At 44.7% G+C, this 27,278-nt stretch overlaps 1 protein-coding gene across 2 annotated transcripts in view; it reads right to left on the bottom strand.

Moving 5' to 3' along the window:
• Window positions 1-23,398, bottom strand: part of LOC139376666 (mitochondrial glutamate carrier 1-like) — a 273,532-nt gene extending 250,134 nt beyond the window's left edge. The window contains exon 1 of one of the 2 annotated variants that reach the window (XM_071119524.1): window positions 23,257-23,398. The gene's annotated coding sequence lies outside the window, so the exon portion shown is untranslated. The remainder of the gene's footprint in view (window positions 1-23,256) is intronic. The other variant, XM_071119532.1, reaches the window with a different exon arrangement.
• Between the last annotated feature and the right edge of the window lie 3,880 nt (window positions 23,399-27,278).

Genomic DNA, 27,278 nt, shown 5'->3' with positions numbered 1-27,278 from the left:
AGACCTTTAAACAGGTCAACAGTCACAAGGCTGCGGGGCCAGATGGATTACCAGGACGTATACTCTGCTTGGCAAGTGTCTTCACTGACATTTTCAACCTGTCCCTGACCAAGTCTGTAATACCAACATGTTTCAAACAGACCACCATAGTCCCTGTACCCAAGACAGCGAAGGTAACCTGTCTGAATGACTACCGACCCGTAGCACTCACATCTGTAGTCATGAGGTGCTTTGAAAGGCTGGTGGTCTAGAGTTGTTTTCTCCTCTGGTTACACATGTAACATGCTGGTAGAAATGAGGTGAAACAGATTTAAGTTTCCCTGCTTTAAAGTCCCCGACCACTAGGAGTGCCGCCTCTGGATGAGCATGGAAGCCTTGTAAGTCGATAATCTCTGGCAGTCACACAACCTATCTCTTCTCACTCTTCTGACCTGACTACTGATAGAAGAACACTGCATTGTTCTTAGCCCCAGGCTAGATTAGCCCCAGGCTAGACTGGCCCCAGGCTAGACTGGCCCCAGGCTAGATTAGCCCCAGGCTAGACTGGCCCCAGGCTAGATTAGCCCCAGGCTAGACTGGTCCCAGGCTAGATTAGCCTGTGTTTTCACACAAGCATTTGTTAACCTTGGGCTAAGGGTTCACACTTGTTGTTTACAAGTTCCCTGCCAGTGACTGTTGTCAGCACCTCACAACCCTGAGCTGCACATTCTGAACTGCAAACACAAGTGGAGCCTAGGAGCGTATCATAAACCTGCCTCTCAAACGCTCCCTGACCTATACCATCTCTACATTACCAATGAACGGAGTCTCACAGGACTATACCATCTCTACATTACCAATGAACGGAGTCTCACAGGACTATACCATCTCTACATTACCAACGTAGTCTCACAGGACTATACCATCTCTACATTACCAATGAACGTAGTCTCACAGGACTATACCATCTCTACTTTACCAACTGAAACTCTCACAGGACTATACCATCTCTACTTTACCAACTGAAACTCTGAATGAGTGATGGTACAGAGCGGCATAGGCAAGATACAGTAGATGGTATTGAGTGCAGTATATACATATGAGATGAGTATGTAAACAAAGTGGCATAGTTAAAGTGGCTAGTGATACATGTATTACATAAAGATGCAGTAGATGATATAGAATACAGTATATACATATACATATGAGATGAATAATGTAGGGTATGTAAACATTATATTAGGTAGTATTGTTTAAAGTGGCTAGTGATATATTTTACATAATTTCCCATCAATTCCCATTATTAAAGTGGCTGGAGTTGAGTCAGTGTGTTGGCAGCAGCCACTCAATGTTAGTGGTGGCTGTTTAACAGTCTGATGGCCTTGAGATAGAAGCTGTTTTTCAGTCTCTCGGTCCCAGCTTTGATGCACCTGTACTGACCTCGCCTTCTGGATGATAGCGGGGTGAACAGGCAGTGGCTCGGGTGGTTGTTGTCCTTGATGATCTTTATGGCCTTCCTGTGACATTGGGTGGTGTAGGTGTCCTGGAGGGCAGGTAGTTTGCCCCCGGTGATAAGTTGTGCAGACCTCACTACCCTCTGGAGAGCCTTACGGATGTGGGCGGAGCAGTTGCAGTACCAGGCGGTGATACAGCCCGACAGGATGCTCTCGATTGTGCATCTGTAGAAGTTTGTGAGTGCTTTTGGTGACAAGCCGAATTTCTTCAGCCTCCTGAGGTTGAAGAGGCGCTGCTGCGCCTTCTTCACGATGCTGTCTGTGTGGGTGGACCAATTCAGTTTGTCTGTGATGTGTACGCCGAGGAACTTAAAACTTACTACCCTCTCCACTACTGTTCCATCGATGTGGATAGGGGGGTGTTCCCTCTGCTGTTTCCTGAAGTCCACAATCATCTCCACAATCATCTCCTTAGTTTTGTTGACGTTGAGTGTGAGGTTATTTTCCTGATACCATCTCTACAGGACTATACCATCTCTACAGGACTATACCATCTCTACATAACCAACGTAGTCTCACAGGACTATACCATCTCTACATTACTTTTGTATCAAGTCTGTCTTTTGAAAGGACTCCCTGCACCAGAACAGCGGTTGTCATAGATTCTAATACTTGGTTTGGAGTCAACACTGGAGTGTGATTCTATTTATGGAGACAGTTAGAAAGTTATGCAACAGGAAGGATCATATTTGTGGTGTCGCAAATACATCAGATGACTCTTTCCTGATGAAGGAAAGGTTATAAACCTAATACCACTGAATTTCATCTCTCTGTCATTATTTATCCATCCATATCTCTGTCTATCTCTCCCTTCCCTCTGTCTGCTGCCTCTCCCTTCCCTCTGTCTGCTGCCTCTCCCTTCCCTCTGTCTGCTGCCTCTCCCTTCTCTCTCTTCCTCTCCCATCTCTCTGCTGCCTCTCCCTTCCCTCTGTCTGCTGCCTCTCCCTTCTCTCTCTGCCTCTCCCATCTCTCTGCTGCCTCTCCCTTCCCTCTGTCTGCTGCCTCTCCCTTCCCTCTGTCTGCTGCCTCTCCCTTCTCTCTGTGTGCCTCTCCCATCTCTCTGTCTGCCTCTCCCATCTCTCTGTCTGCCTCTCCCATCTCTCTGTCTGCCTCTCCCTTCCCTCTGTCTGCCTCTCCCATCTCTCTGTCTGCCTCTCCCATCTCTCTGTCTGCCTCTCCCTTCTTTTTGTCTGCCTCTCCCAACTCTCTGTCTGCTTCTCCCATCTCTCTGTCTGCCTCTCCAATCTCTCTGTCTGCCTCTCCCATCTCTCTGTCTGCCTCTCCCATCTCTCTGTCTGCCTCTGTCTTATCTCTGTTTGCTGCGTCTGTCTCCTCTCTGTCTGCCTCTCCCATCTCTCTGTCTGCCTCTCCCATCCCTCTGTCTGCCTCTCCCATCTCTCTGTCTGCCTCTCCCATCTCTCTGTCTGCCTCTCCCATCTCTCTATCTGCCTCTTCCATCTCTCTGTCTGCCTCTCCCTTCCCTCTGTCTGCCTCTCCCTTCCCTCTGTCTGCCTCTCCCATCTCTCTGTCTGCCTCTCCCATCTCTCTGTCTGCCTCTCCCATCTCTGCGTCTGCCTCTGTCTTCTCTCTGTTTGCTGCCTCTGTCTTCTCTCTGTCTGCCTCTCCCATCTCTCTGTCTGCCTCTCCCATCTCTCTATCTGAATCTTCCATCTCTCTGTCTGCCTCTCCCTTCCCACTGTCTGCCTCTCCCTTCCCTCTGTCTGCCTCTCCCATCTCTCTGTCTGCCTCTCCCATCTCTCTGTCTGCCTCTCCCATCTCTCCGTCTGCCTCTGTCTTCTCTCTGTTTGCTGCCTCTGTCTTCTCTCTGTCTGCCTCTCCCATCTCTCTGTCTGCCTCTCCCATCTCTCTGTCTGCCTCTCCCATCTCTACGTCTGCCTCTCCCATCTCTCTGTCTGCCTCTCCCATCTCTCTGTCTGCCTCTCCCATCTCTACGTCTGCCTCTCCCATCTCTCTGTCTGCCTCTCCCATCTCTCTGTCTGCCTCTGTCTTATCTCTGTTTGCTGCGTCTGTCTCCTCTCTGTCTGCCTCTCCCATCTCTCTGTCTGCCTCTCCCATCCCTCTGTCTGCCTCTCCCATCTCTCTGTCTGCCTCTCCCATCTCTCTGTCTGCCTCTCCCATCTCTCTATCTGCCTCTTCCATCTCTCTGTCTGCCTCTCCCTTCCCTCTGTCTGCCTCTCCCTTCCCTCTGTCTGCCTCTCCCATCTCTCTGTCTGCCTCTCCCATCTCTCTGTCTGCCTCTCCCATCTCTGCGTCTGCCTCTGTCTTCTCTCTGTTTGCTGCCTCTGTCTTCTCTCTGTCTGCCTCTCCCATCTCTCTGTCTGCCTCTCCCATCTCTCTGTCTGCCTCTGTCTTCTCTCTGTCTGCCTCTCCCATCTCTCTGTCTGCCTCTCCCATCTCTCTGTCTGCCTCTCCCATCTCTCTATCTGAATCTTCCATCTCTCTGTCTGCCTCTCCCTTCCCACTGTCTGCCTCTCCCTTCCCTCTGTCTGCCTCTCCCATCTCTCTGTCTGCCTCTCCCATCTCTCTGTCTGCCTCTCCCATCTCTCCGTCTGCCTCTGTCTTCTCTCTGTTTGCTGCCTCTGTCTTCTCTCTGTCTGCCTCTCCCATCTCTCTGTCTGCCTCTCCCATCTCTCTGTCTGCCTCTCCCATCTCTACGTCTAACTCTCCCATCTCTCTGTCTGCCTCTCCCTTCCCTCTGTCTGCTTCCTCTCCCTTCCCTCTGTCTGCTGCCTCTCCCTTCTCTCTGTGTGCCTCTCCCATCTCTCTGTCTGCCTCTCCCATCTCTCTGTCTGCCTCTCCCATCCCTCTGTCTGCCTCTCCCATCTCTCTGTCTGCCTCTCCCTTCTCTCTGTCTGCCTCTCCCATCTCTCTGTCTGCCTCTCCCATCTCTCTGTCTGCCTCTCCCATCTCTCTGTCTGCCTCTGTCTTCTCTCTGTCTGCCTCTCCCATCTCTCTGTCTGCCTCTCCCATCTCTCTGTCTGCCTCTCCCATCTCTCTGTCTGCCTCTCCCATCTCTACGTCTGCCTCGCCCATCTCTCTGTCTGCCTCTCCCTTCCCTCTGTCTGCCTCTGTCTTCTCTCTGTCTGCCTCTCCCTTCCCTCTGTCTGCCTCTCCCATCTCTCCATCTGCCTCTCCCATCTCTCTGTCTGCCTCTCCCATCTCTCTGTCTGCCTCTCCCATCTCTCTGTCTGCCTCTCCCATCTCTACGTCTGCCTCGCCCATCTCTCTGTCTGCCTCTCCCTTCCTTCTGTCTGCCTCTGTCTTCTCTCTGTCTGCCTCTCCCATTTCTCTGTCTGCCTCTCCCATCTCTCCATCTGCCTCTCCCATCTCTCCATCTGCCTCTTCCATCTCTCCGTCTGCCTCTCCCATCTCTCTGTCTGCCTCTCCCATCTCTCCGTCTGCCTCTCCCTTCTCTCTGTCTGCCTCTCCCTTCTCTCTGTCTACCTCTCCCATCTCTCTGTCTGCCTCTCCCATCTCTCCGTCTGCCTCTCCCTTCTCTCTGTCTGCCTCTCCCATCTCTACGTCTGCCTCTGTCTTCTCTCCGTCTGCCTCTGTCTTCTCTCTGTCTCTCTGCCTCTGTCTCTCTGCCGCTGTCTCTCTGCCTCTCCCATCTCTCCGTCTGCCTCTCCCTTCTCTCTGTCTGCCTCTCCCATCTCTACATCTGCCTCTGTCTTCTCTCCGTCTGCCTCTGTCATCTCTCTGTCTCTCTGCCTTTGTCTCTCTTCCTCTCTCTCTCTCTGCCTCTGTCTCTCTGCCTCTGTCTCTCTTCCTCTCTCTCTCTCCACCTAGGCTAAGTACTGTGTTATAGCGATGTGCAAATAATTAAAGTACAAAAGGGAAAATAAATTAAAAATCATGTTTGTTCTTCACTGGTTGCCCTTTTCTTGTGGCAACAGGTCACACATCTTGCTGCTGTGATGAAACACTGTGGTTTTTCACCCAGTAGATATGGGAGTTTATCAAAATTGGATTTGTTTTCAAATTCCTTGTGGATCTGTGTTATCTGAGGGAAATATGTCTCTTAGGAAGTGCAGCTCAGTTTCCACCTCATTTTGTGGGCAGTGAGCACATAGCCTGTCTTCTATTGAGAGCCATGTCTGCCTCAACGCTTTCCTTAGGTTTGGGTCAGTCACAGTGGTCAGGTATTCTGCCGCTGTGTACTCTCTGTTTAGGGCCAAATATCGCCTTCTAGTTTGCTCTGTTTTTTGTTAATTCTTTCCAATGTGTCAAATAATTATATGTTTGTTTTCTCATGATTTGGTTGGGTCTAATTGTGCTGCTGTCCTGGGGCTCTGTGTGTTTGTGTTTGTGAACACTCTGAGAGACTCTGGGTTGAGGTCAGTGATAAAGTAGTCTACAGTACTACTGCCAAGAGATGAGCTGTAGGTGTATCTATCATAGGAGTCTCCTCGAAGCCCAACATTGACAATGTACAGACCCAGCAAGTGACAGAGCTGCAGGAGTTGTGACCCATTTTTGTGGGTTGTTTTGTCATTGTTGTGTCTAAGGGGCATATTTGGGAGGGAATGCTGTCACCTCCAGGTAGGTGTTTGTCCCCCTGTGTGCTGAGGGTGTCAGGTTCTGGTCCAGTTCTGGCAATTAGGTTTCCACAGACTAGTACATGTCCCTGGTCCTGGAATTTGTTGGTCTCCCCCTCCAGGATGGAGAAGCTGTCATCGTTAAAGTATGGGGATTAATATGGGGGCAAATGTTGTAGGTAGAACACCGGAGGACATTTTTATCTGTTGGGGTTAGGGTTAGTGGGGTTGTCTATAGTGTCTATAGTGGGGTTGTCTATAGTGTCTATAGTGGGGTTGTATATAGTATCTATAGTGTGGTTGTCTATAGTTTCTATAGTGGGGTTGTCTATAGTGGGGTTGTCTATAGTTTCTATAGTGGGGTTGTCTATAGTGTCTATAGTGGGGTTGTCTATAGTTTCTATAGTGGGGTTGTCTATAGTGTCTATAGTGTGGTTGTCTATAGCGGGGTTGTCTATAGTGTCTATAGTGGGGTTGTCTATAGTGTCTATAGTGGGGTTGTCTATCGTGTCTATAGTGGGGTTGTCTATCGTGTCTATAGTGGGGTTGTCTATAGTGTCTATAGTGGGGTTGTCTATAGTATCTATAGTGGGGTTGTCTATAGTATCTATAGTGTGGTTGTCTATAGTGGGGTTGTCTATAGTGAGGTTGTCTATAGTGGGGTTGTCTATAGTGGGGTTGTCTATAGTGTCTATAGTGGGGTTGTCTATAGTGGGGTTGTCTATAGTGTCTATAGTGGGGTTGTCTATAGTGGGGTTGTCTATAGTGTCTATAGTGGGGTTGTCTATAGTGGGGTTATCTATAGTGTCTATAGTGGGGTTGTCTATAGTGGGGTTGTCTATAGTGGGGTTGTCTATAGTGTCTATAGTGGGGTTGTCTGTAGTGGGGTTGTCTATAGTGTCTATAGTGGGGTTGTCTATAGTGGGGTTGTCTATAGTGTCTATAGTGGGGTTGTCTATTGTGGGGTTGTCTATAGTATCTATAGTGGGGTTGTCTATAGTGGGGTTGTCTATAGTGTCTATAGTGGGGTTGTCTATAGTGTCTATAGTGGGGTTGTCTATCGTGTCTATAGTGGGGTTGTCTATCGTGTCTATAGTGGGGTTGTCTATAGTGTCTATAGTGGGGTTGTCTATAGTATCTATAGTGGGGTTGTCTATAGTATCTATAGTGTGGTTGTCTATAGTGGGGTTGTCTATAGTGGGTTTGTCTATAGTAGGGTTGTCTATAGTGGGGTCGTCTATAGTGTCTATAGTGGGGTTGTCTATAGTGGGGTTGTCTATAGTGTCTATAGTGTGGTTGTCTATAGTGGGGTTGTCTATAGTATCTATAGTGGGGTTGTCTATAGTGGGGTTGTCTATAGTGTCTATAGTGGGGTTGTCTATCGTGTCTATAGTGGGGTTGTCTATAGTATCTATAGTGTGGTTGTCTATAGTGGGGTTGTCTATAGTGTGGTTGTCTATAGTGTGGTTGTCTATAGTGGGGTTGTCTATAGTGGGGTTGTCTATAGTGTGGTTGTCTATAGTGGGGTTGTCTATAGTGTGGTTGTCTATAGTGGGGTTGTCTATAGTGGGGTTGTCTATAGTGGGGTTGTCTATAGTGGGGTTGTCTATAGTGTGGTTGTCTATAGTGTGGTTGTCTATAGTGGGGTTGTCTATAGTGGGGTTGTCTATAGTGGGGTTGTCTATAGTGGGGTTGTCTATAGTGTCTATAGTGTGGTTGTCTATAGTGTGGCTGTCTATAGTGTGGTTGTCTAAATTGGGGTTGTCTATAGTATCTATAGTGTCTATAGTGTGGTTGTCTATAGTGGGGTTGTCTATAGTATCTATAGTGTGGTTGTCTATAGTGGGGTTGTCTATAGTATCTATAGTGTCTATAGTGTGGTTGTCTATAGTGGGGTTGTCTATAGTATCTATAGTGTGGTTGTCTATAGTGCGGTTGTCTATAGTGGGGTTGTCTATAGTGTCTATAGTGGGGTTGTCTATAGTGGGGTTGTCTATAGTGTCTATAGTGGGGTTGTCTATAGTGGGGTTGTCTATAGTATCTATAGTGGGGTTGTCTATAGTGGGGTTGTCTATAGTGGGGTTGTCTATAGTGTCTATAGTGTCTATAGTGGGGTTGTCTATAGTAGGGTTGTCTATAGTGTCTATAGTGTCTATAGTGGGGTTGTATATAGTGGGGTTGTCTATACTGGGGTTGTCTATAGTGGGGTTGTCTATAGTGGGGTTGTCTATAGTGTCTATAGTGTCTATAGTGGGGTTGTCTATAGTGGGGTTGTCTATAGTGGGGTTGTCTATAGTGGGGTTGTCTATAGTGTCTATAGTGGGGTTGTCTATAGTGTGGTTGTCTATAGTGTGGTTGTCTATAGTGGGGTTGTCTATAGTGGGGTTGTCTATAGTGTGGTTGTCTATAGTGTGGTTGTCTATAATGTGGTTGTCTATAGTGGGGTTGTCTATAGTATCTATAGTGGGGTTGTCTATAGTGGGGTTGTCTATAGTGTCTATAGTGGGGTTGTCTATAGTGTGGTTGTCTATAGTGTCTATAGTGGGGTTGTCTATCGTGTCTATAGTGGGGTTGTCTATAGTGTCTATAGTGGGGTTGTCTATAGTTTCTATAGTGTGGTTGTCTATAGTGTCTATAGTGGGGTTGTCTATAGTGTCTATAGTGGGGTTGTCTATAGTATCTATAGTGTGGTTGTCTATAGTTTCTATAGTGGGGTTGTCTATAGTGTCTATAGTGGGGTTGTCTATAGTATCTATAGTGTGGTTGTCTATAGTATCTATAGTGTGGTTGTCTATAATGTGGTTGTCTATAGTGGGGTTGTCTATAGTATCTATAGTGGGGTTGGCTATAGTGGGGATGTCTATAGTGTCTATAGTGGGGTTGTCTATAGTGGGGTTGTCTATAGTGAGGTTGTCTATAGTATCTATAGTGTGGTTGTCTATAGTGTCTATAGTGGGGTTGTCTATAGTGTCTATAGTGGGGTTGTCTATAGTATCTATAGTGTGGTTGTCTATAGTATCTATAGTGTGGTTGTCTATAATGTGGTTGTCTATAGTGGGGTTGTCTATAGTATCTATATTGGGGTTGTCTATAGTGGGGTTGTCTATAGTGTCTATAGTGGGGTTGTCTATAGTGGGGTTGTCTATAGTGTGGTTGTCTATAGTGGGGTTGTCTATAGTGGGGTTTTCTATAGTGGGGTTGTCTATAGTGTGCTTGTCTATAGTGGGGTTGTCTATAGTGGGGTTGTCTATAGTGTGGTTGTCTATAGTGGGGTTGTCTATAGTGTGGTTGTCTATAGTGTGGTTGTCTATAGTGGGGTTGTCTATAGTGGGGTTGTCTATAGTGGGGTTGTCTATAGTGGGGTTGTCTATAGTGTGGTTGTCTATAGTGGGGTTGTCTATAGTGTGGTTGTCTATAGTGTGGTTGTCTATAGTGGGGTTGTCTATAGTGGGGTTGTCTATAGTGGGGTTGTCTATAGTGGGGTTGTCTATAGTGTGGTTGTCTATAGTGGGGTTGTCTATAATGTGGTTGTCTATAGTATCTATAGTGTGGTTGTCTATAGTGGGATTGTCTATAGTGGTGTTGTCTTAAGTGTCTATAGTGGGGTTGTCTATAGTGTCTATGGTGGGGTTGTCTATAGTGTCTATAGTGGGGTTGTCTATAGCGGGGTTGTCTATAGTGGGGTTGTCTATAGTGTCTATAGTGTGGTTGTCTATAGTGTCTATAGTGGGGTTGTCTATAGTGGGGTTGTCTATAGTGTCTATAGTGGGGTTGTCTATAGTGTCTATAGTGGGGTTGTCTATAGTATCTATAGTCGGGTTGTCTATAGTGGGGTTGTCTATAGTGGGGTTGTCTATAGTGTCTATAGTGGGGTTGTCTATAGTGGGGTTGTCTATAGTGTCTATAGTGGGGTTGTCTATAGTGGGGTTGTCTATAGTATCTATAGTGGGGTTGTCTATAGTGGGGTTGTCTATAGTGGGGTTGTCTATAGTGTCTATAGTGTCTATAGTGGGGTTGTCTATAGTGGGGTTGTCTATAGTGTCTATAGTGTCTATAGTAGGGTTGTATATAGTGGGGTTGTCTATAGTGGGGTTGTCTATAGTGGGGTTGTCTATAGTGGGGTTGTCTATAGTGTCTATAGTGTCTATAGTGGGGTTGTCTATAGTGGGGTTGTCTATAGTGGGGTTGTCTATAGTGGGGTTGTCTATAGTGTCTATAGTGTGGTTGTCTATAGTGTGGTTGTCTATAGTGTGGTTGTCTATAGTGTGGTTGTCTATAGTGGGGTTGTCTATAGTGGGGTTGTCTATAGTGTGGTTGTCTATAGTGTGGTTGTCTATAATGTGGTTGTCTATAGTGGGGTTGTCTATAGTATCTATAGTGGGGTTGTCTATAGTGGGGTTGTCTATAGTGTCTATAGCGGGGTTGTCTATAGTGGGGTTGTCTATAGTGTCTATAGTGGGGTTGTCTATCGTGTCTATAGTGGGGTTGTCTATAGTGTCTATAGTGGGGTTGTCTATAGTTTCTATAGTGTGGTTGTCTATAGTGTCTATAGTGGGGTTTTCTATAGTGTCTATAGTGGGGTTGTCTATAGTATCTAAAGTGTGGTTGTCTATAGTATCTATAGTGTGGTTGTCTATAATGTGGTTGTCTATAGTGGGGTTGTCTATAGTATCTATAGTGGGGTTGTCTATAGTGGGGTTGTCTATAGTGTCTATAGTGGGGTTGTCTATCGTGTCTATAGTGGGGTTGTCTATAGTATCTATAGTGTGGTTGTCTATAGTGGGGTTGTCTATAGTGGGGTTGTCTATAGTGGGGTTGTCTATAGTGTGGTTGTCTATAGTGGGGTTGTCTATAGTGGGGTTGTCTATAGTGTCTATAGTGGGGTTGTCTATAGTGTCTATAGTGGGGTTGTCTATAGTGTCTATAGTGGGGTTGTCTATAGTGTCTATAGTGGGGTTGTCTATCGTGTCTATAGCGGGGTTGTCTATAGTGTGGTTGTCTATAGTGTGGTTGTCTATAGTGTCTATAGTGTCTATAGTGGGGTTGTCTATCGTGTCTATAGTGGGGTTGTCTATCGTATCTATAGTGGGGTTGTCTATCGTGTCTATAGTGGGGTTGTCTATAGTATCTATAGTGTGGTTGTCTATAGTGTGGTTGTCTATAGTGTCTATAGTGTCTATAGTGTCTATAGTGGGGTTGTCTATAGTGTGGTTGTCTATAGTGGGGTTGTCTATAGTGTCTATAGTGTGGTTGTCTATATTGTGGTTGTCTATAGTGTGGTTGTCTATAATGTGGTTGTCTATAGTGTGGTTGTCTATAGTATCTATAGTGTGGTTGTCTATAGTGGGGTTGTCTATAGTGTCAATAGTGTGGTTGTCTATAGTGGGGTTGTCTATAGTATCTATAGTGTGGTTGTCTATAGTGGGGTTGTCTATAGTGGGGTTGTCTATAGTGGGGTTGTCTATAGTGTCTATAGTGGGGTTGTCTATAGTGTCTATAGTGTCTATAGTGTCTATAGTGTCTATAGTATCTATAGTGGGGTTGTCTATAGTGGGGTTGTCTATAGTGGGGTTGTCTATAGTGTGGTTGTCTATAGTGTGGTTGTCTATAGTAGTGGTTGTCTATAGTATCTATAGTGTGGTTGTCTATAGTGTGGTTGTCAATAGTATCTATAGTGTGGTTGTGTATAGTGGGGTTGTCTATAGTGGGGTTGTCTATAGTGGGGTTGTCTATAGTGTGGTTGTCTATAGTGTGGTTGTCTATAGTGTGGTTGTCTATAGTATCTATAGTGGGGTTGTCTATAGTGGGGTTGTCTATAGTGTGGTTGTCTATAGTGGGGTTGTCTATAGTGTGGTTGTCTATAGTGTGGTTGTCTATAGTGTGGTTGTCTATAGTGGGGTTGTCTATAGTGGGGTTGTCTATAGTGTGGTTGTCTATAGTGGGGTTGTCTATAGTGGGGTTGTCTATAGTGTGGTTGTCTATAGTGGGGTTGTCTATAGTGGGGTTGTCTATAGTGGGGTTGTCTATAGTGTGGTTGTCTATGGTGGGGTTGTCTATAGTGTGGTTGTCTATAGTGTGGTTGTCTATAGTGTGGTTGTCTATAGTGTGGTTGTCTATAGTGGGGTTGTCTATAGTGTGGTTGTCTATAGTGTGGTTGTCTATAGTGTGGTTGTCTATAGTGTGGTTGTCTATAGTGGGGTTGTCTATAGTGTGGTTGTCTATAGTGTGGTTGTCTATAGTGTCTATAGTGTCTATAGTGGGGTTGTTTATCGTGTCTATAGTGGGGTTGTCTATAGTGGGGTTGTCTATAGTGGGGTTGTCTATAGTGTGGTTGTCTATAGTGGGGTTGTCTATAGTGGGTTTGTCTATAGTGGGGTTGTCTATAGTGTGGTTGTCTATAGTGGAGTTGTCTATAGTGTGGTTGTCTATAGTGTGGTTGTCTATAGTGTGGTTGTCTATAGTGGGGTTGTCTATAGTGTGGTTGTCTATAGTGTGGTTGTCTATAGTGTGGTTGTCTATAGTGTCTATAGTGTCTATAGTGGGGTTGTCTATAGTGTCTATAGTGTGGTTGTCTATAGTGTGGTTGTCTATAGTGTGGTTGTCTATAGTGTGGTTGTCTATAGTGGGGTTGTCTATAGTGTGGTTGTCTATAGTATCTATAGTGTGGTTGTCTATAGTGTGGTTGTCTATAGTGTGGTTGTCTATAGTATCTATAGTGTGGTTGTCTATAGTGGGGTTGTCTATAGTGTGGTTGTCTATAGTGTGGTTGTCAATAGTGTGGTTGTCTATAGTGTGGTTGTCTATAGTGTGGTTGTCTATAGTGTGGTTGTCTATAGTGGGGTTGTCTATAGTGTGGTTGTCTATAGTGTGGTTGTCTATAGTGTGGTTGTCTATAGTGTCTATAGTGTCTATAGTGTGGTTGTCTATAGTGTGGTTGTCTATAGTGTGGTTGTCTATAGTGGGGTTGTCTATAGTGTGGTTGTCTATAGTATCTATAGTGTGGTTGTCTATAGTGTGGTTGTCTATAGTGTGGTTGTCTATAGTATCTATAGTGTGGTTGTCTATAGTGGGGTTGTCTATAGTGTGGTTGTCTATAGTGTGGTTGTCAATAGTGTGGTTGTCTATAGTGGGGTTGTCTATAGTATCTATAGTGTGGTTGTCTATAGTGGGGTTGTCTATAGTGGGGTTGTCTATAGTGGGGTTGTCTATAGTGTCTATAGTGGGGTTGTCTATAGTGTCTATAGTGTCTATAGTGTCTATAGTGTCTATAGTGTCTATAGTATCTATAGTGGGGTTGTCTATAGTGGGGTTTTCTATAGTGGGGTTGTCTATAGTGGGGTTGTCTGTAGTGTGGTTGTCTATAGTGTGGTTGTCTATAGTGTGGTTGTCTATAGTATCTATAGTGTGGTTGTCTATAGTGTGGTTGTCTATAGTGTGGTTGTCAATAGTATCTATAGTGTGGTTGTCTATAGTGGGGTTGTCTATAGTGGGGTTGTCTATAGTGGGGTTGTCTATAGTGTGGTTGTCTATAGTGTGGTTGTCTATAGTGTGGTTGTCTATAGTATCTATAGTGGGGTTGTCTATAGTGGGGTTGTCTATAGTGTGGTTGTCTATAGTGGGGTTGTCTATAGTGTGGTTGTCTATAGTGTGGTTGTCTATAGTGTGGTTGTCTATAGTGGGGTTGTATATAGTGGGGTTGTCTATAGTGTGGTTGTCTATAGTGGGGTTGTCTATAGTGGGGTTGTCTATAGTGTGGTTGTCTATAGTGGGGTTGTCTATAGTGGGGTTGTCTATAGTGGGGTTGCCTATAGTGTGGTTGTCTATAGTGGGGTTGTCTATAGTGTGGTTTTCTATAGTGTGGTTGTCTATAGTGTGGTTGTCTATAGTGTGGTTGTCTATAGTGGGGTTGTCTATAGTGTGGTTGTCTATAGTGTGGTTGTCTATAGTGGGGTTGTCTATAGTGTGGTTGTCTATAGTGGGGTTGTCTATAGTCTGGTTGTCTATAGTGTGGTTGTCTATAGTGTGGTTGTCTATAGTGTCTATAGTGGGGTTGTTTATCGTGTCTATAGTGGGGTTGTCTATAGTGGGGTTGTCTATAGTGGGGTTGTCTATAGTGTGGTTGTCTATTGTGGGGTTGTCTATAGTGGGGTTGTCTATAGTGGGGTTGTCTATAGTGTGGTTGTCTATAGTGGAGTTGTCTATAGTGTGGTTGTCTATAGTGTGGTTGTCTATAGTGTGGTTGTCTATAGTGTGGTTGTCTATAGTGGGGTTGTCTATAGTGTGGTTGTCTATAGTGTGGTTGTCTATAGTGTGGTTGTCTATAGTGTCTATAGTGTCTATAGTGGGGTTGTCTATAGTGTCTATAGTGTGGTTGTCTATAGTGTGGTTGTCTATAGTGTGGTTGTCTATAGTGTGGTTGTCTATAGTGGGGTTGTCTATAGTGTGGTTGTCTATAGTGTGGTTGTCTATAGTGTGGTTGTCTATAGTATCTATAGTGTGGTTGTCGATAGTGTGGTTGTCTATAGTGTGGTTGTCTATAGTATCTATAGTGTGGTTGTCTATAGTGGGGTTGTCTATAGTGTGGTTGTCTATAGTGTGGTTGTCTATAGTGGGGTTGTCTATAGTGTGGTTGTCTATAGTGGGGTTGTCTATAGTGGGGTTGTCTATAGTGGGGTTGTCTATAGTGGGGTTGTCTATAGTGGGGTTGTCTATAGTGTGGTTGTCTATAGTGTGGTTGTCTATAGTGGGGTTGTCTATAGTGGGGTTGTCTATAGTGGGGTTGTCTATAGTGGGGTTGTCTATAGTATCTATAGTGGGGTTGTCTATAGTGTGGTTGTCTATAGTGTGGTTGTCTATAGTGGGGTTTTCTATAGTGTGGTTGTCTATAGTGTCTATAGTGTGGTTGTCTATAGTGTCTATAGTGTGGTTGTCTATAGTGGGGTTGTCTATAGTATCTATAGTGTGGTTGTCTATAGTGGGGTTGTCTATAGTATCTATAGTGGGGTTGTCTATAGTGTGGTTGTCTATAGTGTGGTTGTCTATAGTGTGTTTTTGTCTATAGTGGGGTTGTCTATAGTGTGGTTGTCTATAGTGTCTATAGTGTGGTTGTCTATAATGTCTATATTGTGGTTGTCTATAGTGGGGTTGTCTATAGTATCTATAGTGTGGTTGTCTATAGTGGGGTTGTCTATAGTGTCTATAGTGGGGTTGTCTATAGTGTCTATAGTGGGGTTGTCTATAGTGTCTATAGTGGGGTTGTCTATAGTATCTATAGTGGGGTTGTCTATAGTATCTATAGTGTGGTTGTCTATAGTGTGGTTGTCTATAGAGGGGTTGTCTATAGTGTGGTTGTCTATAGTATCTATAGTGTGGTTGTCTATAGTGGGGTTGTCTATAGTATCTATAGTGTGGTTGTCTATAGTGGGGTTGTCTATAGTGTGGTTGTCTATAGTGGGGTTGTCTATAGTGTCTATAGTGGGGTTGTCTATAGTGTGGTTGTCTATAGTATCTATAGTGGGGTTGTCTATAGTGTCTATAGTGGGGTTGTCTATAGTGTCTATAGTGGGGTTGTCTATAGTATCTATAGTGTGGATGTCTATAGTGGGGTTGTCTATAATGTGGTTGTCTATAGTGTGGTTGTCTATAGTGGGGTTGTATATAGTGGGGTTGTCTATAGTGTGGTTGTCTATAGTGGGGTTGTCTATAGTGGGGTTGTCTATAGTGTGGTTGTCTATAGTGGGGTTGTCTATAGTGGGGTTGTCTATAGTGGGGTTGCCTATAGTGTGGTTGTCTATAGTGGGGTTGTCTATAGTGTGGTTTTCTATAGTGTGGTTGTCTATAGTGTGGTTGTCTATAGTGTGGTTGTCTATAGTGGGGTTGTCTATAGTGTGGTTGTCTATAGTGGGGTTGTCTATAGTGTGGTTGTCTATAGTGGGGTTGTCTATTGTGTGGTTGTCTATAGTGTGGTTGTCTATAGTGTGGTTGTCTATAGTGTCTATAGTGGGGTTGTTTATCGTGTCTATAGTGGGGTTGTCTATAGTGGGGTTGTCTATAGTGGGGTTGTCTATAGTGTGGTTGTCTATAGTGGGGTTGTCTATAGTGGGGTTGTCTATAGTGTGGTTGTCTATAGTGGAGTTGTCTATAGTGTGGTTGTCTATAGTGTGGTTGTCTATAGTGTGGTTGTCTATAGTGTGGTTGTCTATAGTGGGGTTGTCTATAGTGTGGTTGTCTATAGTGTGGTTGTCTATAGTGTGGTTGTCTATAGTGTCTATAGTGTCTATAGTGGGGTTGTCTATAGTGTCTATAGTGTGGTTGTCTATAGTGTGGTTGTCTATAGTGTGGTTGTCTATAGTGTGGTTGTCTATAGTGGGGTTGTCTATAGTGTGGTTGTCTATAGTGTGGTTGTCTATAGTGTGGTTGTCTATAGTATCTATAGTGTGGTTGTCTATAGTGTGGTTGTCTATAGTGTGGTTGTCTATAGTATCTATAGTGTGGTTGTCTATAGTGGGGTTGTCTATAGTGTGGTTGTCTATAGTGTGGTTGTCTATAGTGGGGTTGTCTATAGTGTGGTTGTCTATAGTGGGGTTGTCTATAGTGGGGTTGTCTATAGTGGGGTTGTCTATAGTGGGGTTGTCTATAGTGGGGTTGTCTATAGTGTGGTTGTCTATAGTGTGGTTGTCTATAGTGGGGTTGTCTATAGTGGGGTTGTCTATAGTGGGGTTGTCTATAGTGGGGTTGTCTATAGTATCTATAGTGGGGTTGTCTATAGTGTGGTTGTCTATAGTGTGGTTGTCTATAGTGGGGTTGTCTATAGTGTGGTTGTCTATAGTGTCTATAGTGTGGTTGTCTATAGTGTCTATAGTGTGGTTGTCTATAGTGGGGTTGTCTATAGTATCTATAGTGTGGTTGTCTATAGTGGGGTTGTCTATAGTATCTATAGTGGGGTTGTCTATAGTGTGGTTGTCTATAGTGTGGTTGTCTATAGTGTGTTTTTGTCTATAGTGGGGTTGTCTATAGTGTGGTTGTCTATAGTGTCTATAGTGTGGTTGTCTATAATGTCTATATTGTGGTTGTCTATAGTGTTGTTGTCTATAGTATCTATAGTGTGGTTGTCTATAGTGGGGTTGTCTATAGTGTCTATAGTGGGGTTGTCTATAGTGTCTATAGTGGGGTTGTCTATAGTGTCTATAGTGGGGTTGTCTGTAGTATCTATAGTGGGGTTGTCTATAGTATCTATAGTGTGGTTGTCTATAGTGTGGTTGTCTATAGAGGGGTTGTCTATAGTGTGGTTGTCTAAAGTATCTATAGTGTGGTTGTCTATAGTGGGGTTGTCTATAGTATCTATAGTGTGGTTGTCTATAGTGGGGTTGTCTATAGTGTGGTTGTCTATAGTGGGGTTGTCTATAGTGTCTATAGTGGGGTTGTCTATAGTGTGGTTGTCTATAGTATCTATAGTGGGGTTGTCTATAGTGTCTATAGTGGGGTTGTCTATAGTGTCTATAGTGGGGTTGTCTATAGTATCTATAGTGTGGATGTCTATAGTGGGGTTGTCTATAATGTGGTTGTCTATAGTGTGGTTGTCTATAGTGTGGTTGTCTATAGTGTGGTTGTCTATAGTGTGGTTGTCTATAGTGTGGTTGTCTATAGTGGGGTTGTCTATAGTGGGGTTGTCTATAGTGGGGTTGTCTATAGTGGGGTTGTCTATAGTGGGGTTGTCTATAGTGTGGTTGTCTATAGTGGGGTTGTCTATAGTGTCTATAGTGTGGTTGTCTATAGTGGGGTTGTCTATAGTGTCTATAGTGTGGTTGTCTATAGTGGGGTTGTCTATAGTGTCTATAGTGGGGTTGTCTATAGTGTCTATAGTGTAGTTGTTTATAGTGGGGTTGTCTATAGTGGGGTTGTCTATAGTGTGTTTGTCTATAGTGGGGTTGTCTATAGTGTCTATAGTGGGGTTGTCTATAGTATCTATAGTGTGGTTGTCTATAGTGTGGTTGTCTATAGTGTCTATAGTGTGGTTGTCTATAGTGTCTATAGTGGGGTTGTCTATAGTGTCTATAGTGTGGTTGTCTATAGTATCTATAGTGGGGTTGTCTATAGTGGGTTTGTCTATAGTGGGGTTGTCTATAGTGTCTATAGTGTGGTTGTCTATAGTGGGGTTGTCCATATTGTCTATAGTGTGGTTGTCTATAGTGGGGTTGTCTATAGTGGGGTTGTCTATAGTGTGGTTGTCTATAGTGGGGTTGTCTATAGTGGGGTTGTCTATAGTATCTATAGTGTGGTTGTCTATAGTGTCTATAGTGGGGTTGTCTATAGTGTCTATAGTGTGGTTGTCTATAGTATCTATAGTGTGGTTGTCTATAGTGGGTTTGTCTATAGTGGGGTTGTCTATAGTGTCTATAGTGTGGTTGTCTATAGTGGGGTTGTCCATATTGTCTATAGTGTGGTTGTCTATAGTGGGGTTGTCTATAGTGGGGTTGTCTATAGTGTGGTTGTCTATAGTGGGGTTGTCTATAGTGTCTATAGTGGGGTTGTCTATAGTGTCTATAGTGGGGTTGTCTATAGTGTCTATAGTGGGGTTGTCTATAGTATCTATAGTGTGGTTGTCAATAGTGTGGTATTCTATAGCGGGGTTGTCTATAGTGGGGTTGTCTATAGTGTCTATAGTGGGGTTGTCTATAGTGTCTATAGTGGGATTGTCTATAGTGTCTATAGTGGGGTTGTCTATAGTGTCTATAGTGGGGTTGTCTATAGTGTCTATAGTGGGGTTGTCTATAGTGTCTATAGTGGGGTTGTCTATAGTATCTATAGTGTGGTTGTCTATAGTGGGTTTGTCTATAGTGGGGTTGTCTATAGTGTCTATAGTGTGGTTGTCTATAGTGGGGTTGTCTATAGTGTCTATAGTGTGGTTGTCTATAGTATCTATAGTGTCTATAGTGTGGTTGTCTATAGTGGGGTTGTCTATAGTATCTATAGTGTGGTTGTCTATAGTGTGGTTGTCTATAGTGTGGTTGTCTATAGTGGGGTTGTCTATGGTGGGGTTGTCTATAGTGTGGTTGTCTATAGTGTGGTTGTCTATAGTGTCTATAGCGGGGTTGTCTATAGTGGGGTTGTCTATAGTGTCTATAGTGGGGTTGTCTATAGTGTCTATAGTGGGGTTGTCTATAGTATCTATAGTGTGGTTGTCTATAGTGGGTTTGTCTATAGTGGGGTTGTCTATAGTGTGTATAGTGTGGTTGTCTATAGTGGGGTTGTCTATAGTGTCTATAGTGTGGTTGTCTATAGTGGGGTTGTCTATAGTATCTATAGTGTGGTTGTCTATAGTGGGTTTGTCTATAGTGGGGTTGTCTATAGTGTCTATAGTGTGGTTGTCTATAGTGGGGTTGTCTATAGTGGGGTTGTCTATAGTGGGGTTGTCTATAGTGGGGTTGTCTATAGTGTGGTTGTCTATAGTGGGGTTGTCTATAGTGGGGTTGTCTATAGTGGGGTTGTCTATAATGTGGTTGTCTATAATGTGGTTGTCTATAGTGCGGACTCTCCTTCACTGCAGCCGGCGTGAGTAAAACATTTAAACGTGTTAACCCTCGCAAGGCTGCAGGCCCAGACGGCATCAACAGCCGCGTCCTCAGAGCATGCGCAGACCAGCTGGCTGGTGTGTTTACGGACATATTCAATCAATCCTTATCCCAGTCTGCTGTCCCCACATGCTTCAAGAGGGCCACCGTTGTTCCTGTTCCCAAGAAAGCTAAGGTAACTGAGCTAAACGACTACCGCTCCGTATCACTCAATTCCGTCATCATGAAGTGCTTTGAGAGACTAGTCAAGGACCATATCACCTTCACCCTACCTGACACCCTAGACCCACTCCAATTTGCTTACCGCCCCAATAGGTCCACAGACGACGCAATCGCAACCACACTGCACACTGCCCTAACCCATCTGGACATGAGGAATACCTACGTGAGAATGCTGTTCATCGACTACAGCTCAGCATTTAACAGCATAGTACCCTCCAAACTCATCATCAAGCTTGAGACCCTGGGTCTCGACCCCGCCCTGTGCAACTGGGTACTGTACTTCCCGACGGGCCGCCCCCAGGTGGTGAGGGTAGGTAACAACATCTCCACCCCGCTGATCCTCAACACTGGGGCCCCACAAGGGTGCGTTCTGAGCCCTCTCCTGTACTCCCTGTTCACCCACGACTACGTGGCCACGCACGCCTCCAACTCAATCATCAAGTTTGCAGACGACACTACAGTGGTAGGCTTGATTACCAATAACGACAAGACGACCTACAGGGAGGAGGTGAGGGCCCTCGGAGTGTGGTGTCAGGAAAATAACCTCACACTCAACGTCAACAAAACAAAGGAGATGATCGTGGACTTCAGGAAACAGCAGAGGGAGCACCCCCTATCCACGTCGACGGGACAGTAGTGGAAAGGGTAGTAAGTTTTAAGTTCCTCGGCGTACACATCACGGACAAACTGAATTGGTCCACCCACACAGACAGCGGGGTGAAGAAGGCGCAGCAGCGCCTCTTCAACCTCAGGAGGCTGAAGAAATTCGGCTTGTCACCAAAAGCACTCACAAACTTCTACAGATGCACAATCGAGAGCATCCTGTCGGGCTGTATCATCGCCTGGTACGGCAACTGCTAGTGAGGTCTGCACAACGCATCACCGGGGGCACACTACCTGCCCTCCAGGACACCTACACCACCCGATGTCACAGGAAGGCCATAAAGATCATCAAGGACAACAACCACCCGAGCCACTGCCTGTTCACCCCGCTATCATCCAGAAAGCGAGGTCAGTACAGGTGCATCAAAGCAGGGATGCAGGTTTTGCTCGCCTGAGGTAGAGTATCTCATGATAAGCTGAAGACCACACTATTTATCAAGAGAGTTTTCATCTATATTTTTCATAGCTGTCTACATACCACCACAGTGAGCCTGGCACTAAGAACACCCTCAATGAGATGTATTCCGCCATAAGCAAACAGGAAAATGCTTACTCCTACCCTGGGACTAAACACCTCCCTCTGCAACTGGATCCTGGACTTCCTGACGGGCCGCTCCCAGGTGGTAAGGGTAGGCAACAATACATCTGCCACGCTGATCCTCAACACGGGTGACCCTCAGGGGTGCATGCTCAGTCCCCTCCTGTACTCCCTGTTTACTCATGACTGCACGGCCAGGCACGACTCCGACGCCATCATTAAGTTTGCTGATGACACAACAATGGAAGGCCTGTTCCCCAACAATGATGAGACAGCCTTTAGGGAGGAGGTCAGAGACCTGACCGTGTGGTGCCAGGACAACAACCTCTCCCTCAACGTGATCAAGACAAAGAAGATGATTGTGGACTACAGGAAAAAGAGGACCGAGCACGCCCCCATTCTCATCAACGGGGATATAGTGGAGCAGGTTGAGAGCTTCAAGTTCCTTGGTGTCCACATCACCAACAAACAAACATGGTCCACGACGAAACCTATTCCCCCTTAGGAGACTGAAAAGATTTGGCATGGGTCCTCAGATCCTCAAAAAGTTCTACAGCTGCACCATCGAGAGCATCCTGACGGGTTGCATCACTGCCTGGTATGGCAACTGCTCGGCCTCCAACCGCAAGGCACTACAGAGGGTAGTGTGAACGGCCCAGTACATCACTGGGGCAAAGCTTCCTGCCATCCAGGACCTCTATACCAGGCGGTGTCAGAGGAAGGCCCTACAAAATGCCAAAGATTCCAGCCACCTTAGTCATAGACTGTTCTCTCTACTACCACATGGCAAGCGGTACCGGAGCGCCATTGACTCTGTACCGTTACCCTCCTGCAAATAGTCTCACTATTGTTATTTTACTGCTGCTCTTTAATTACTTGTTACTTTAATTTATTATTCTAATTTGTACTGCATTGTTGGTTAGGGGCTCGTAAGGAAGCATTTCACTGTTGTATTCAGCATTTCACTGTAAGGTCTACTATACCTGATGTATTCGGCACATGTGACTAATACAATTTGATTTGACATTACCAACCCTAACAGATATGCATCCTTCTTTCCATTCATCAAAGGCGGCCGGTAATTGGGGAGGACAGGCTCATAGTAGTGGCTGGAATGGCATCCAGCACTTCTAACATATGGTTCCCATGTGTTTGACACCATTCTATTCACTCGGTTCCGAGCCGTTCTCCCCTCAGCTACCTCCTGTGTTCAAAGGCATGGATATCACAGGTTATCAGTCCGAGGACAGGACTCAAATCATTTCACAGCTGCAATAGAATGGTTGACCACCTGACTGGCATTGTCTCGCACCATCCTACAGTCCTGCAGTGTCTGACATGCTAGAATTCAAATCGTGCTACAAGTCTTGAATGTAGCAGAATGGATAATAAGCCAAAGGTCACACTACACACACACACACACACACACACACACACACACACACACACACACACACACACACACACGCGCGCAATTACGGATGATCACAACTGACGCAATTTGAGTTGCAATATCCTCTACTCACGCACTCTCCTTCTCTCCCATTCGCTGTCGCGCACACACCGGCATCTGACGTTGACTTCAGGCGGTCACGACAATCATCACGCCCTCCCTCTAACCAGACACAGCCTGCCTGCTACAGGTCTACATGGCCTGGGAGGGAAACATGAACCGCTAACCCGGGGATAAAAACACATCTGGACCCCGGTCAGAGCTACCAAATCAGCATTTCCCGAGCAAATCCGTGTCCTCACGGCTACCAGCAGAGGCGTTGGATGTCAGATCGGTCGGCCCATTGTAGCCTACGTTATTTACAACCCCCAGCTATAGCATGTGGAGAGGCGGCAAAGAGTCGCAATAACCACACCGCTATTTAATTGATAGGCTACCGGTATACTGTTACTTCAACCATCTTCCATACGTCAAATCAAAGGCTATTCACGTCACATCACAATCATATCTTGGCACATAACGGGAAATGATGTGCTGTTTACTGAGAGGAAGAGATTGCCACAAAATAACATAAATGTTACTCACAACATTTTGTAATGCAACTATTTTTTTTTTTGTGATTCTTCAAAAGTCAACATGCATCCATATTTCTCAGGTAGGGTAAATTAGAGCAGGCTACTATCATTTCTCCGTTATCCATATAAAGACAATGCTGTGTCAGAAATACTTCCATTCTAATAGTTAACCCTCTATTCACGTACCGTGTTGTGCAGTTTCCGTTGTTTCAGATGGATAATATCTGGGGTTAAAAATTGCTTTTCCCTCTCGTGTCCTTGTCGCTTGACAGTCTGCTTCGCCAACCTGCTGGTGTGTTACTAGCGTTGGTGTCCCTTTGAGGTGAAGAGTAAGGAGAGAGAGGGGGAGCAAACGAGCAACGGAGGGAGAAGAGAAGGGCTGGTTGGTTGGTGATTATGGAAACGACTCGTAAAAAAGGGAATAACAAGGATCTATGTCCTCTAGTGGTAGGTCCAGGGATTTGCATGTACAACCTAACGGTACATTTCCAGTGACCGCAACAGTGTGCGTGTAGCCGAGGAGAAGAGTTGGGAAAAGGGAGGACGTGAAGGCACACCGCATCATCGTGACGATTCTTTTAAACCCAGTGACCTTGAGAATAAAATATCAATCGAGAGACTCTTGATAGGGACGCCATGGATTACCGTCGACTGGATAGAATAGAATAGAATTGGATAGAATGGGATAGAATATAATAGAATGGGATAGGGTTGAATAGAATGGGATAGAATAGAATGGGATAGGATTGAATAGAATGGGATAGAATAGAATATAATAGAATAGAATAGAATGGGATAGGGTTGAATAGAATGGGATAGAATAGAATGGGATAGGATGGAATAGAATGGGATAGAATAGAATAGAATGGGATAGGGTTGGAATAGAATGGGATAGAATAGAATAGAATGGGATAGAATAGAATAGAATGGGATAGGGTTGAATAGAATGGGATAGGGTTGACTAGAATGGGATAGAATAGAATAGAATGGGATAGAATAGAATAGAATGGGATAGAATAGAATAGAATGGGATAGAATAGAATAGAATGGGATAGGGTTGGAATAGAATGGGATAGAATGGGATAGAATAGAATAGAATGGGATAGGGTTGAATAGAATGGGATAGAATATAATGGGATATAATAGAATAGAATGGGATAGGGTTGAATAGAATGGGATAGGGTTGAATAGAATGGGATAGAATTTAATAGAATGGGATAGAGTTGAATAGAATGGGATAGGGTTGAATAGAATAGAATAGAATAGAATGGGATAGGGTTGACTAGAATGGGATAGAATAGAATGGGATAGGATTGAATAGAATGGGATAGAATAGAACAGAATGGGATAGGGTTGGAATAGAATGGGATAGAATAGAATATAATGGGATAGAATAGAATAGAATGGGATAGGGTTGAATAGAATGGGATAGAATAGAATAGAATGGGATAGAATAGAATAGAATGGGATAGAATAGAATATAATAGAATGGGATAGGGTTGGAATAGAATGGGATAGAATAGAATAGAATGGGATAGGGTTGAATAGAATGGGATAGAATATAATAGAATGGGATAGGGTTGAATAGAATGGGATAGGGTTGAATATAATGGGATAGGGTTGAATAGAATGGGATAGAATAGAATAGAATGGGATAGGGTTGAATAGAATGGGATAGGGTTGAATAGAATGGGATAGGGTTGAATAGAATGGGATAGAATAGAATAGAATGGGATAGAATAGAATAGAATGGGATAGGGTTGACTAGAATGGGATAGAATAGAATAGAATCAGAATCTACCTGATGGAACACTGTCTATGTGTATAGTCTACCTGATGGAACACTGTCTGTGTATAGTCTACCTGATGGAACACTGTCTATGTGTATAGTCTACCTGATGGAACACTGTCTATGTGTATAGTCTACCTGATGGAACACTGTCTATGTGTATAGTCTACCTGATGGAACACGGTCTATGTGTATAGTCTACCTGATGGAACACTGTCTGTGTATCGTCTACCTGATGGAACACGGTCTATGTGTATAGTCTACCTGATGGAACACTGTCTGTGTATCGTCTACCCGATGGAACACTGTCTATGTGTATAGTCTACCTGATGGAACACTGTCTATGTGTATAGTCTACCTGATGGAACACTGTCTATGTGTATAGTCTACCTGATGGAACACGGTCTATGTGTATAGTCTACCTGATGGAACAATGTCTGTGTATCGTCTACCTGATGGAACACGGTCTATGTGTATAGTCTACCTGATGGAACACTGTCTGTGTATAGTCTACCTGATGGAACACTGTCTGTGTATAGTCTACCTGATGGAACACTGTCTGTGTGTATAGTCTACCTGATGGAACACTGTCTGTGTATAGTCTACCTGATGGAACACTGTCTGTGTATAGTCTACCTGATGGAACACTGTCTGTGTATACTCTACCTGATGGAACACTGTCTGTGTATAGTCTTCATGGGTCTTCACAGCCCAGGGATCGAACCTGGGTCTGTAGTGACGCCTCTAGCACTGTGATGCAGTGTTTTAGACCTCTGTGCCACTCGGGACGCCCCCATTTATTTCAGTTGTAGTTCCAGCCCTGCTCAGCTGCAGAGAGGGTGGCCCCACACTAGGCACAGATGGCTGCCTTACACTTGACTAACTGGGACACCCGCCGAGTGTAGTACGGTCTGGATACCACTATAACCCACCAGCCACTATCATCTCCTTCCGCTGTTCCAATGGTGGCTGTAGCACAGAGAAGAAGGAAACCTAAATATGTTCCTGGACTGGTGTTTCATGGTTACTGTCAGCTCCTGTCTCCCGCGAACCTCTAGTGCACAATCTGTGCTTGCCTAGCTGATGAACAGACAGATCCCATTAACGGGCTGATCACCCTTGTGTTCCAGTATTGTTATCATTCCATTAACGGGCTGATCACCCTTGTGTTCCAGTCCTGTTATCATTCCATTAACGGCCTGGTCACCCTTGTGTTCCAGTCTTGTCCTGTTATCATTCCATTAACGGGCTGATCACCCTTGTGTTCCAGTCTTGTCCTGTTATCATTCCATTAACGGCCTGGTCACCCTTGTGTTCCAGTCCTGTTATCATTCCATTAACGGACTGATCACCCTTGTGTTCCAGTCTTGTCTCGTTATCATTCCATTAACGGACTGATCACCCTTGTGTTCCAGTCCTGTTATCATTCAATTAACGGCCTGGTCACCCTTGTGTTCCAGACATGTTATCATTCCATTAACGGACTGATCACCCTTGTGTTCCAGTCCTGTTATCATTCCATTAACGGGCGGATCACCCTTGTGTTCCAGTCCTGTTATCATTCCATTAACGGACTGGTCACCCTTGTGTTCCAATCCTGTTATCATTCCATTAATGGACTGGGCACCCTTGTGTTCCAGTCCTGTTATCATTCCATTAACGGACTGATCACCCTTGTGTTCCAGTCCTGTTATCATTCCATTAATGGACTGGTCACCCTTGTGTTCCAGTCCTGTTATCATTCCATTAACGGACTGATCACCCTTGTGTTCCAGTCCTGTTATCATTCCATTAACGGACTGATCACCCTTGTGTTCCAGTCAGGTCCTGTTATCATTCCATTAACGGCCTGATCACCCTTGTGTTCCAGTCCTGTTATCATTCCATTAATGGACTGGTCACCCTTGTGTTCCAGTCCTGTTATCATTCCATTAACGGACTGGTCACCCTTGTGTTCCAGTCAGGGCCTGTTATCATTCCATTAACGGCCTGGTCACCCTTGTGTTCCAGTCCTGTTATCATTCCATTAATGGACTGGTCACCCTTGTGTTCCAGTCAGGTCCTGTTATCATTCCATTAACGGCCTGGTCACCCTTGTGTTCCAGTCCTGTTATCATTCCATTAACGGACTGATCACCCTTGTGTTCCAGTCCTGTTATCATTCCATTAACGGACTGGTCACCCTTGTGTTCCAGTCCTGTTATCATTCCATTAACGGCCTGGTCACCCTTGTGTTCCAGTCCTGTTATCATTCCATTAACGGACTGATCACCCTTGTGTTCCAGTCTTGTCCTGTTATCATTCCATTAACGGACTGATCACCCTTGTGTTCCAGTCCTGTTATCATTCCATTAACGGCCTGGTCACCCTTGTGTTCCAGTCCTGTTATCATTCCATTAACGGACTGATCACCCT

Source organism: Oncorhynchus clarkii, chromosome 2, assembly GCF_045791955.1.
Source record: "Oncorhynchus clarkii lewisi isolate Uvic-CL-2024 chromosome 2, UVic_Ocla_1.0, whole genome shotgun sequence".
In the NCBI taxonomy this organism is placed as follows: Eukaryota; Metazoa; Chordata; class Actinopteri; order Salmoniformes; family Salmonidae; genus Oncorhynchus; species Oncorhynchus clarkii.
This window is presented reverse-complemented; position numbering and strand designations above follow the sequence as displayed.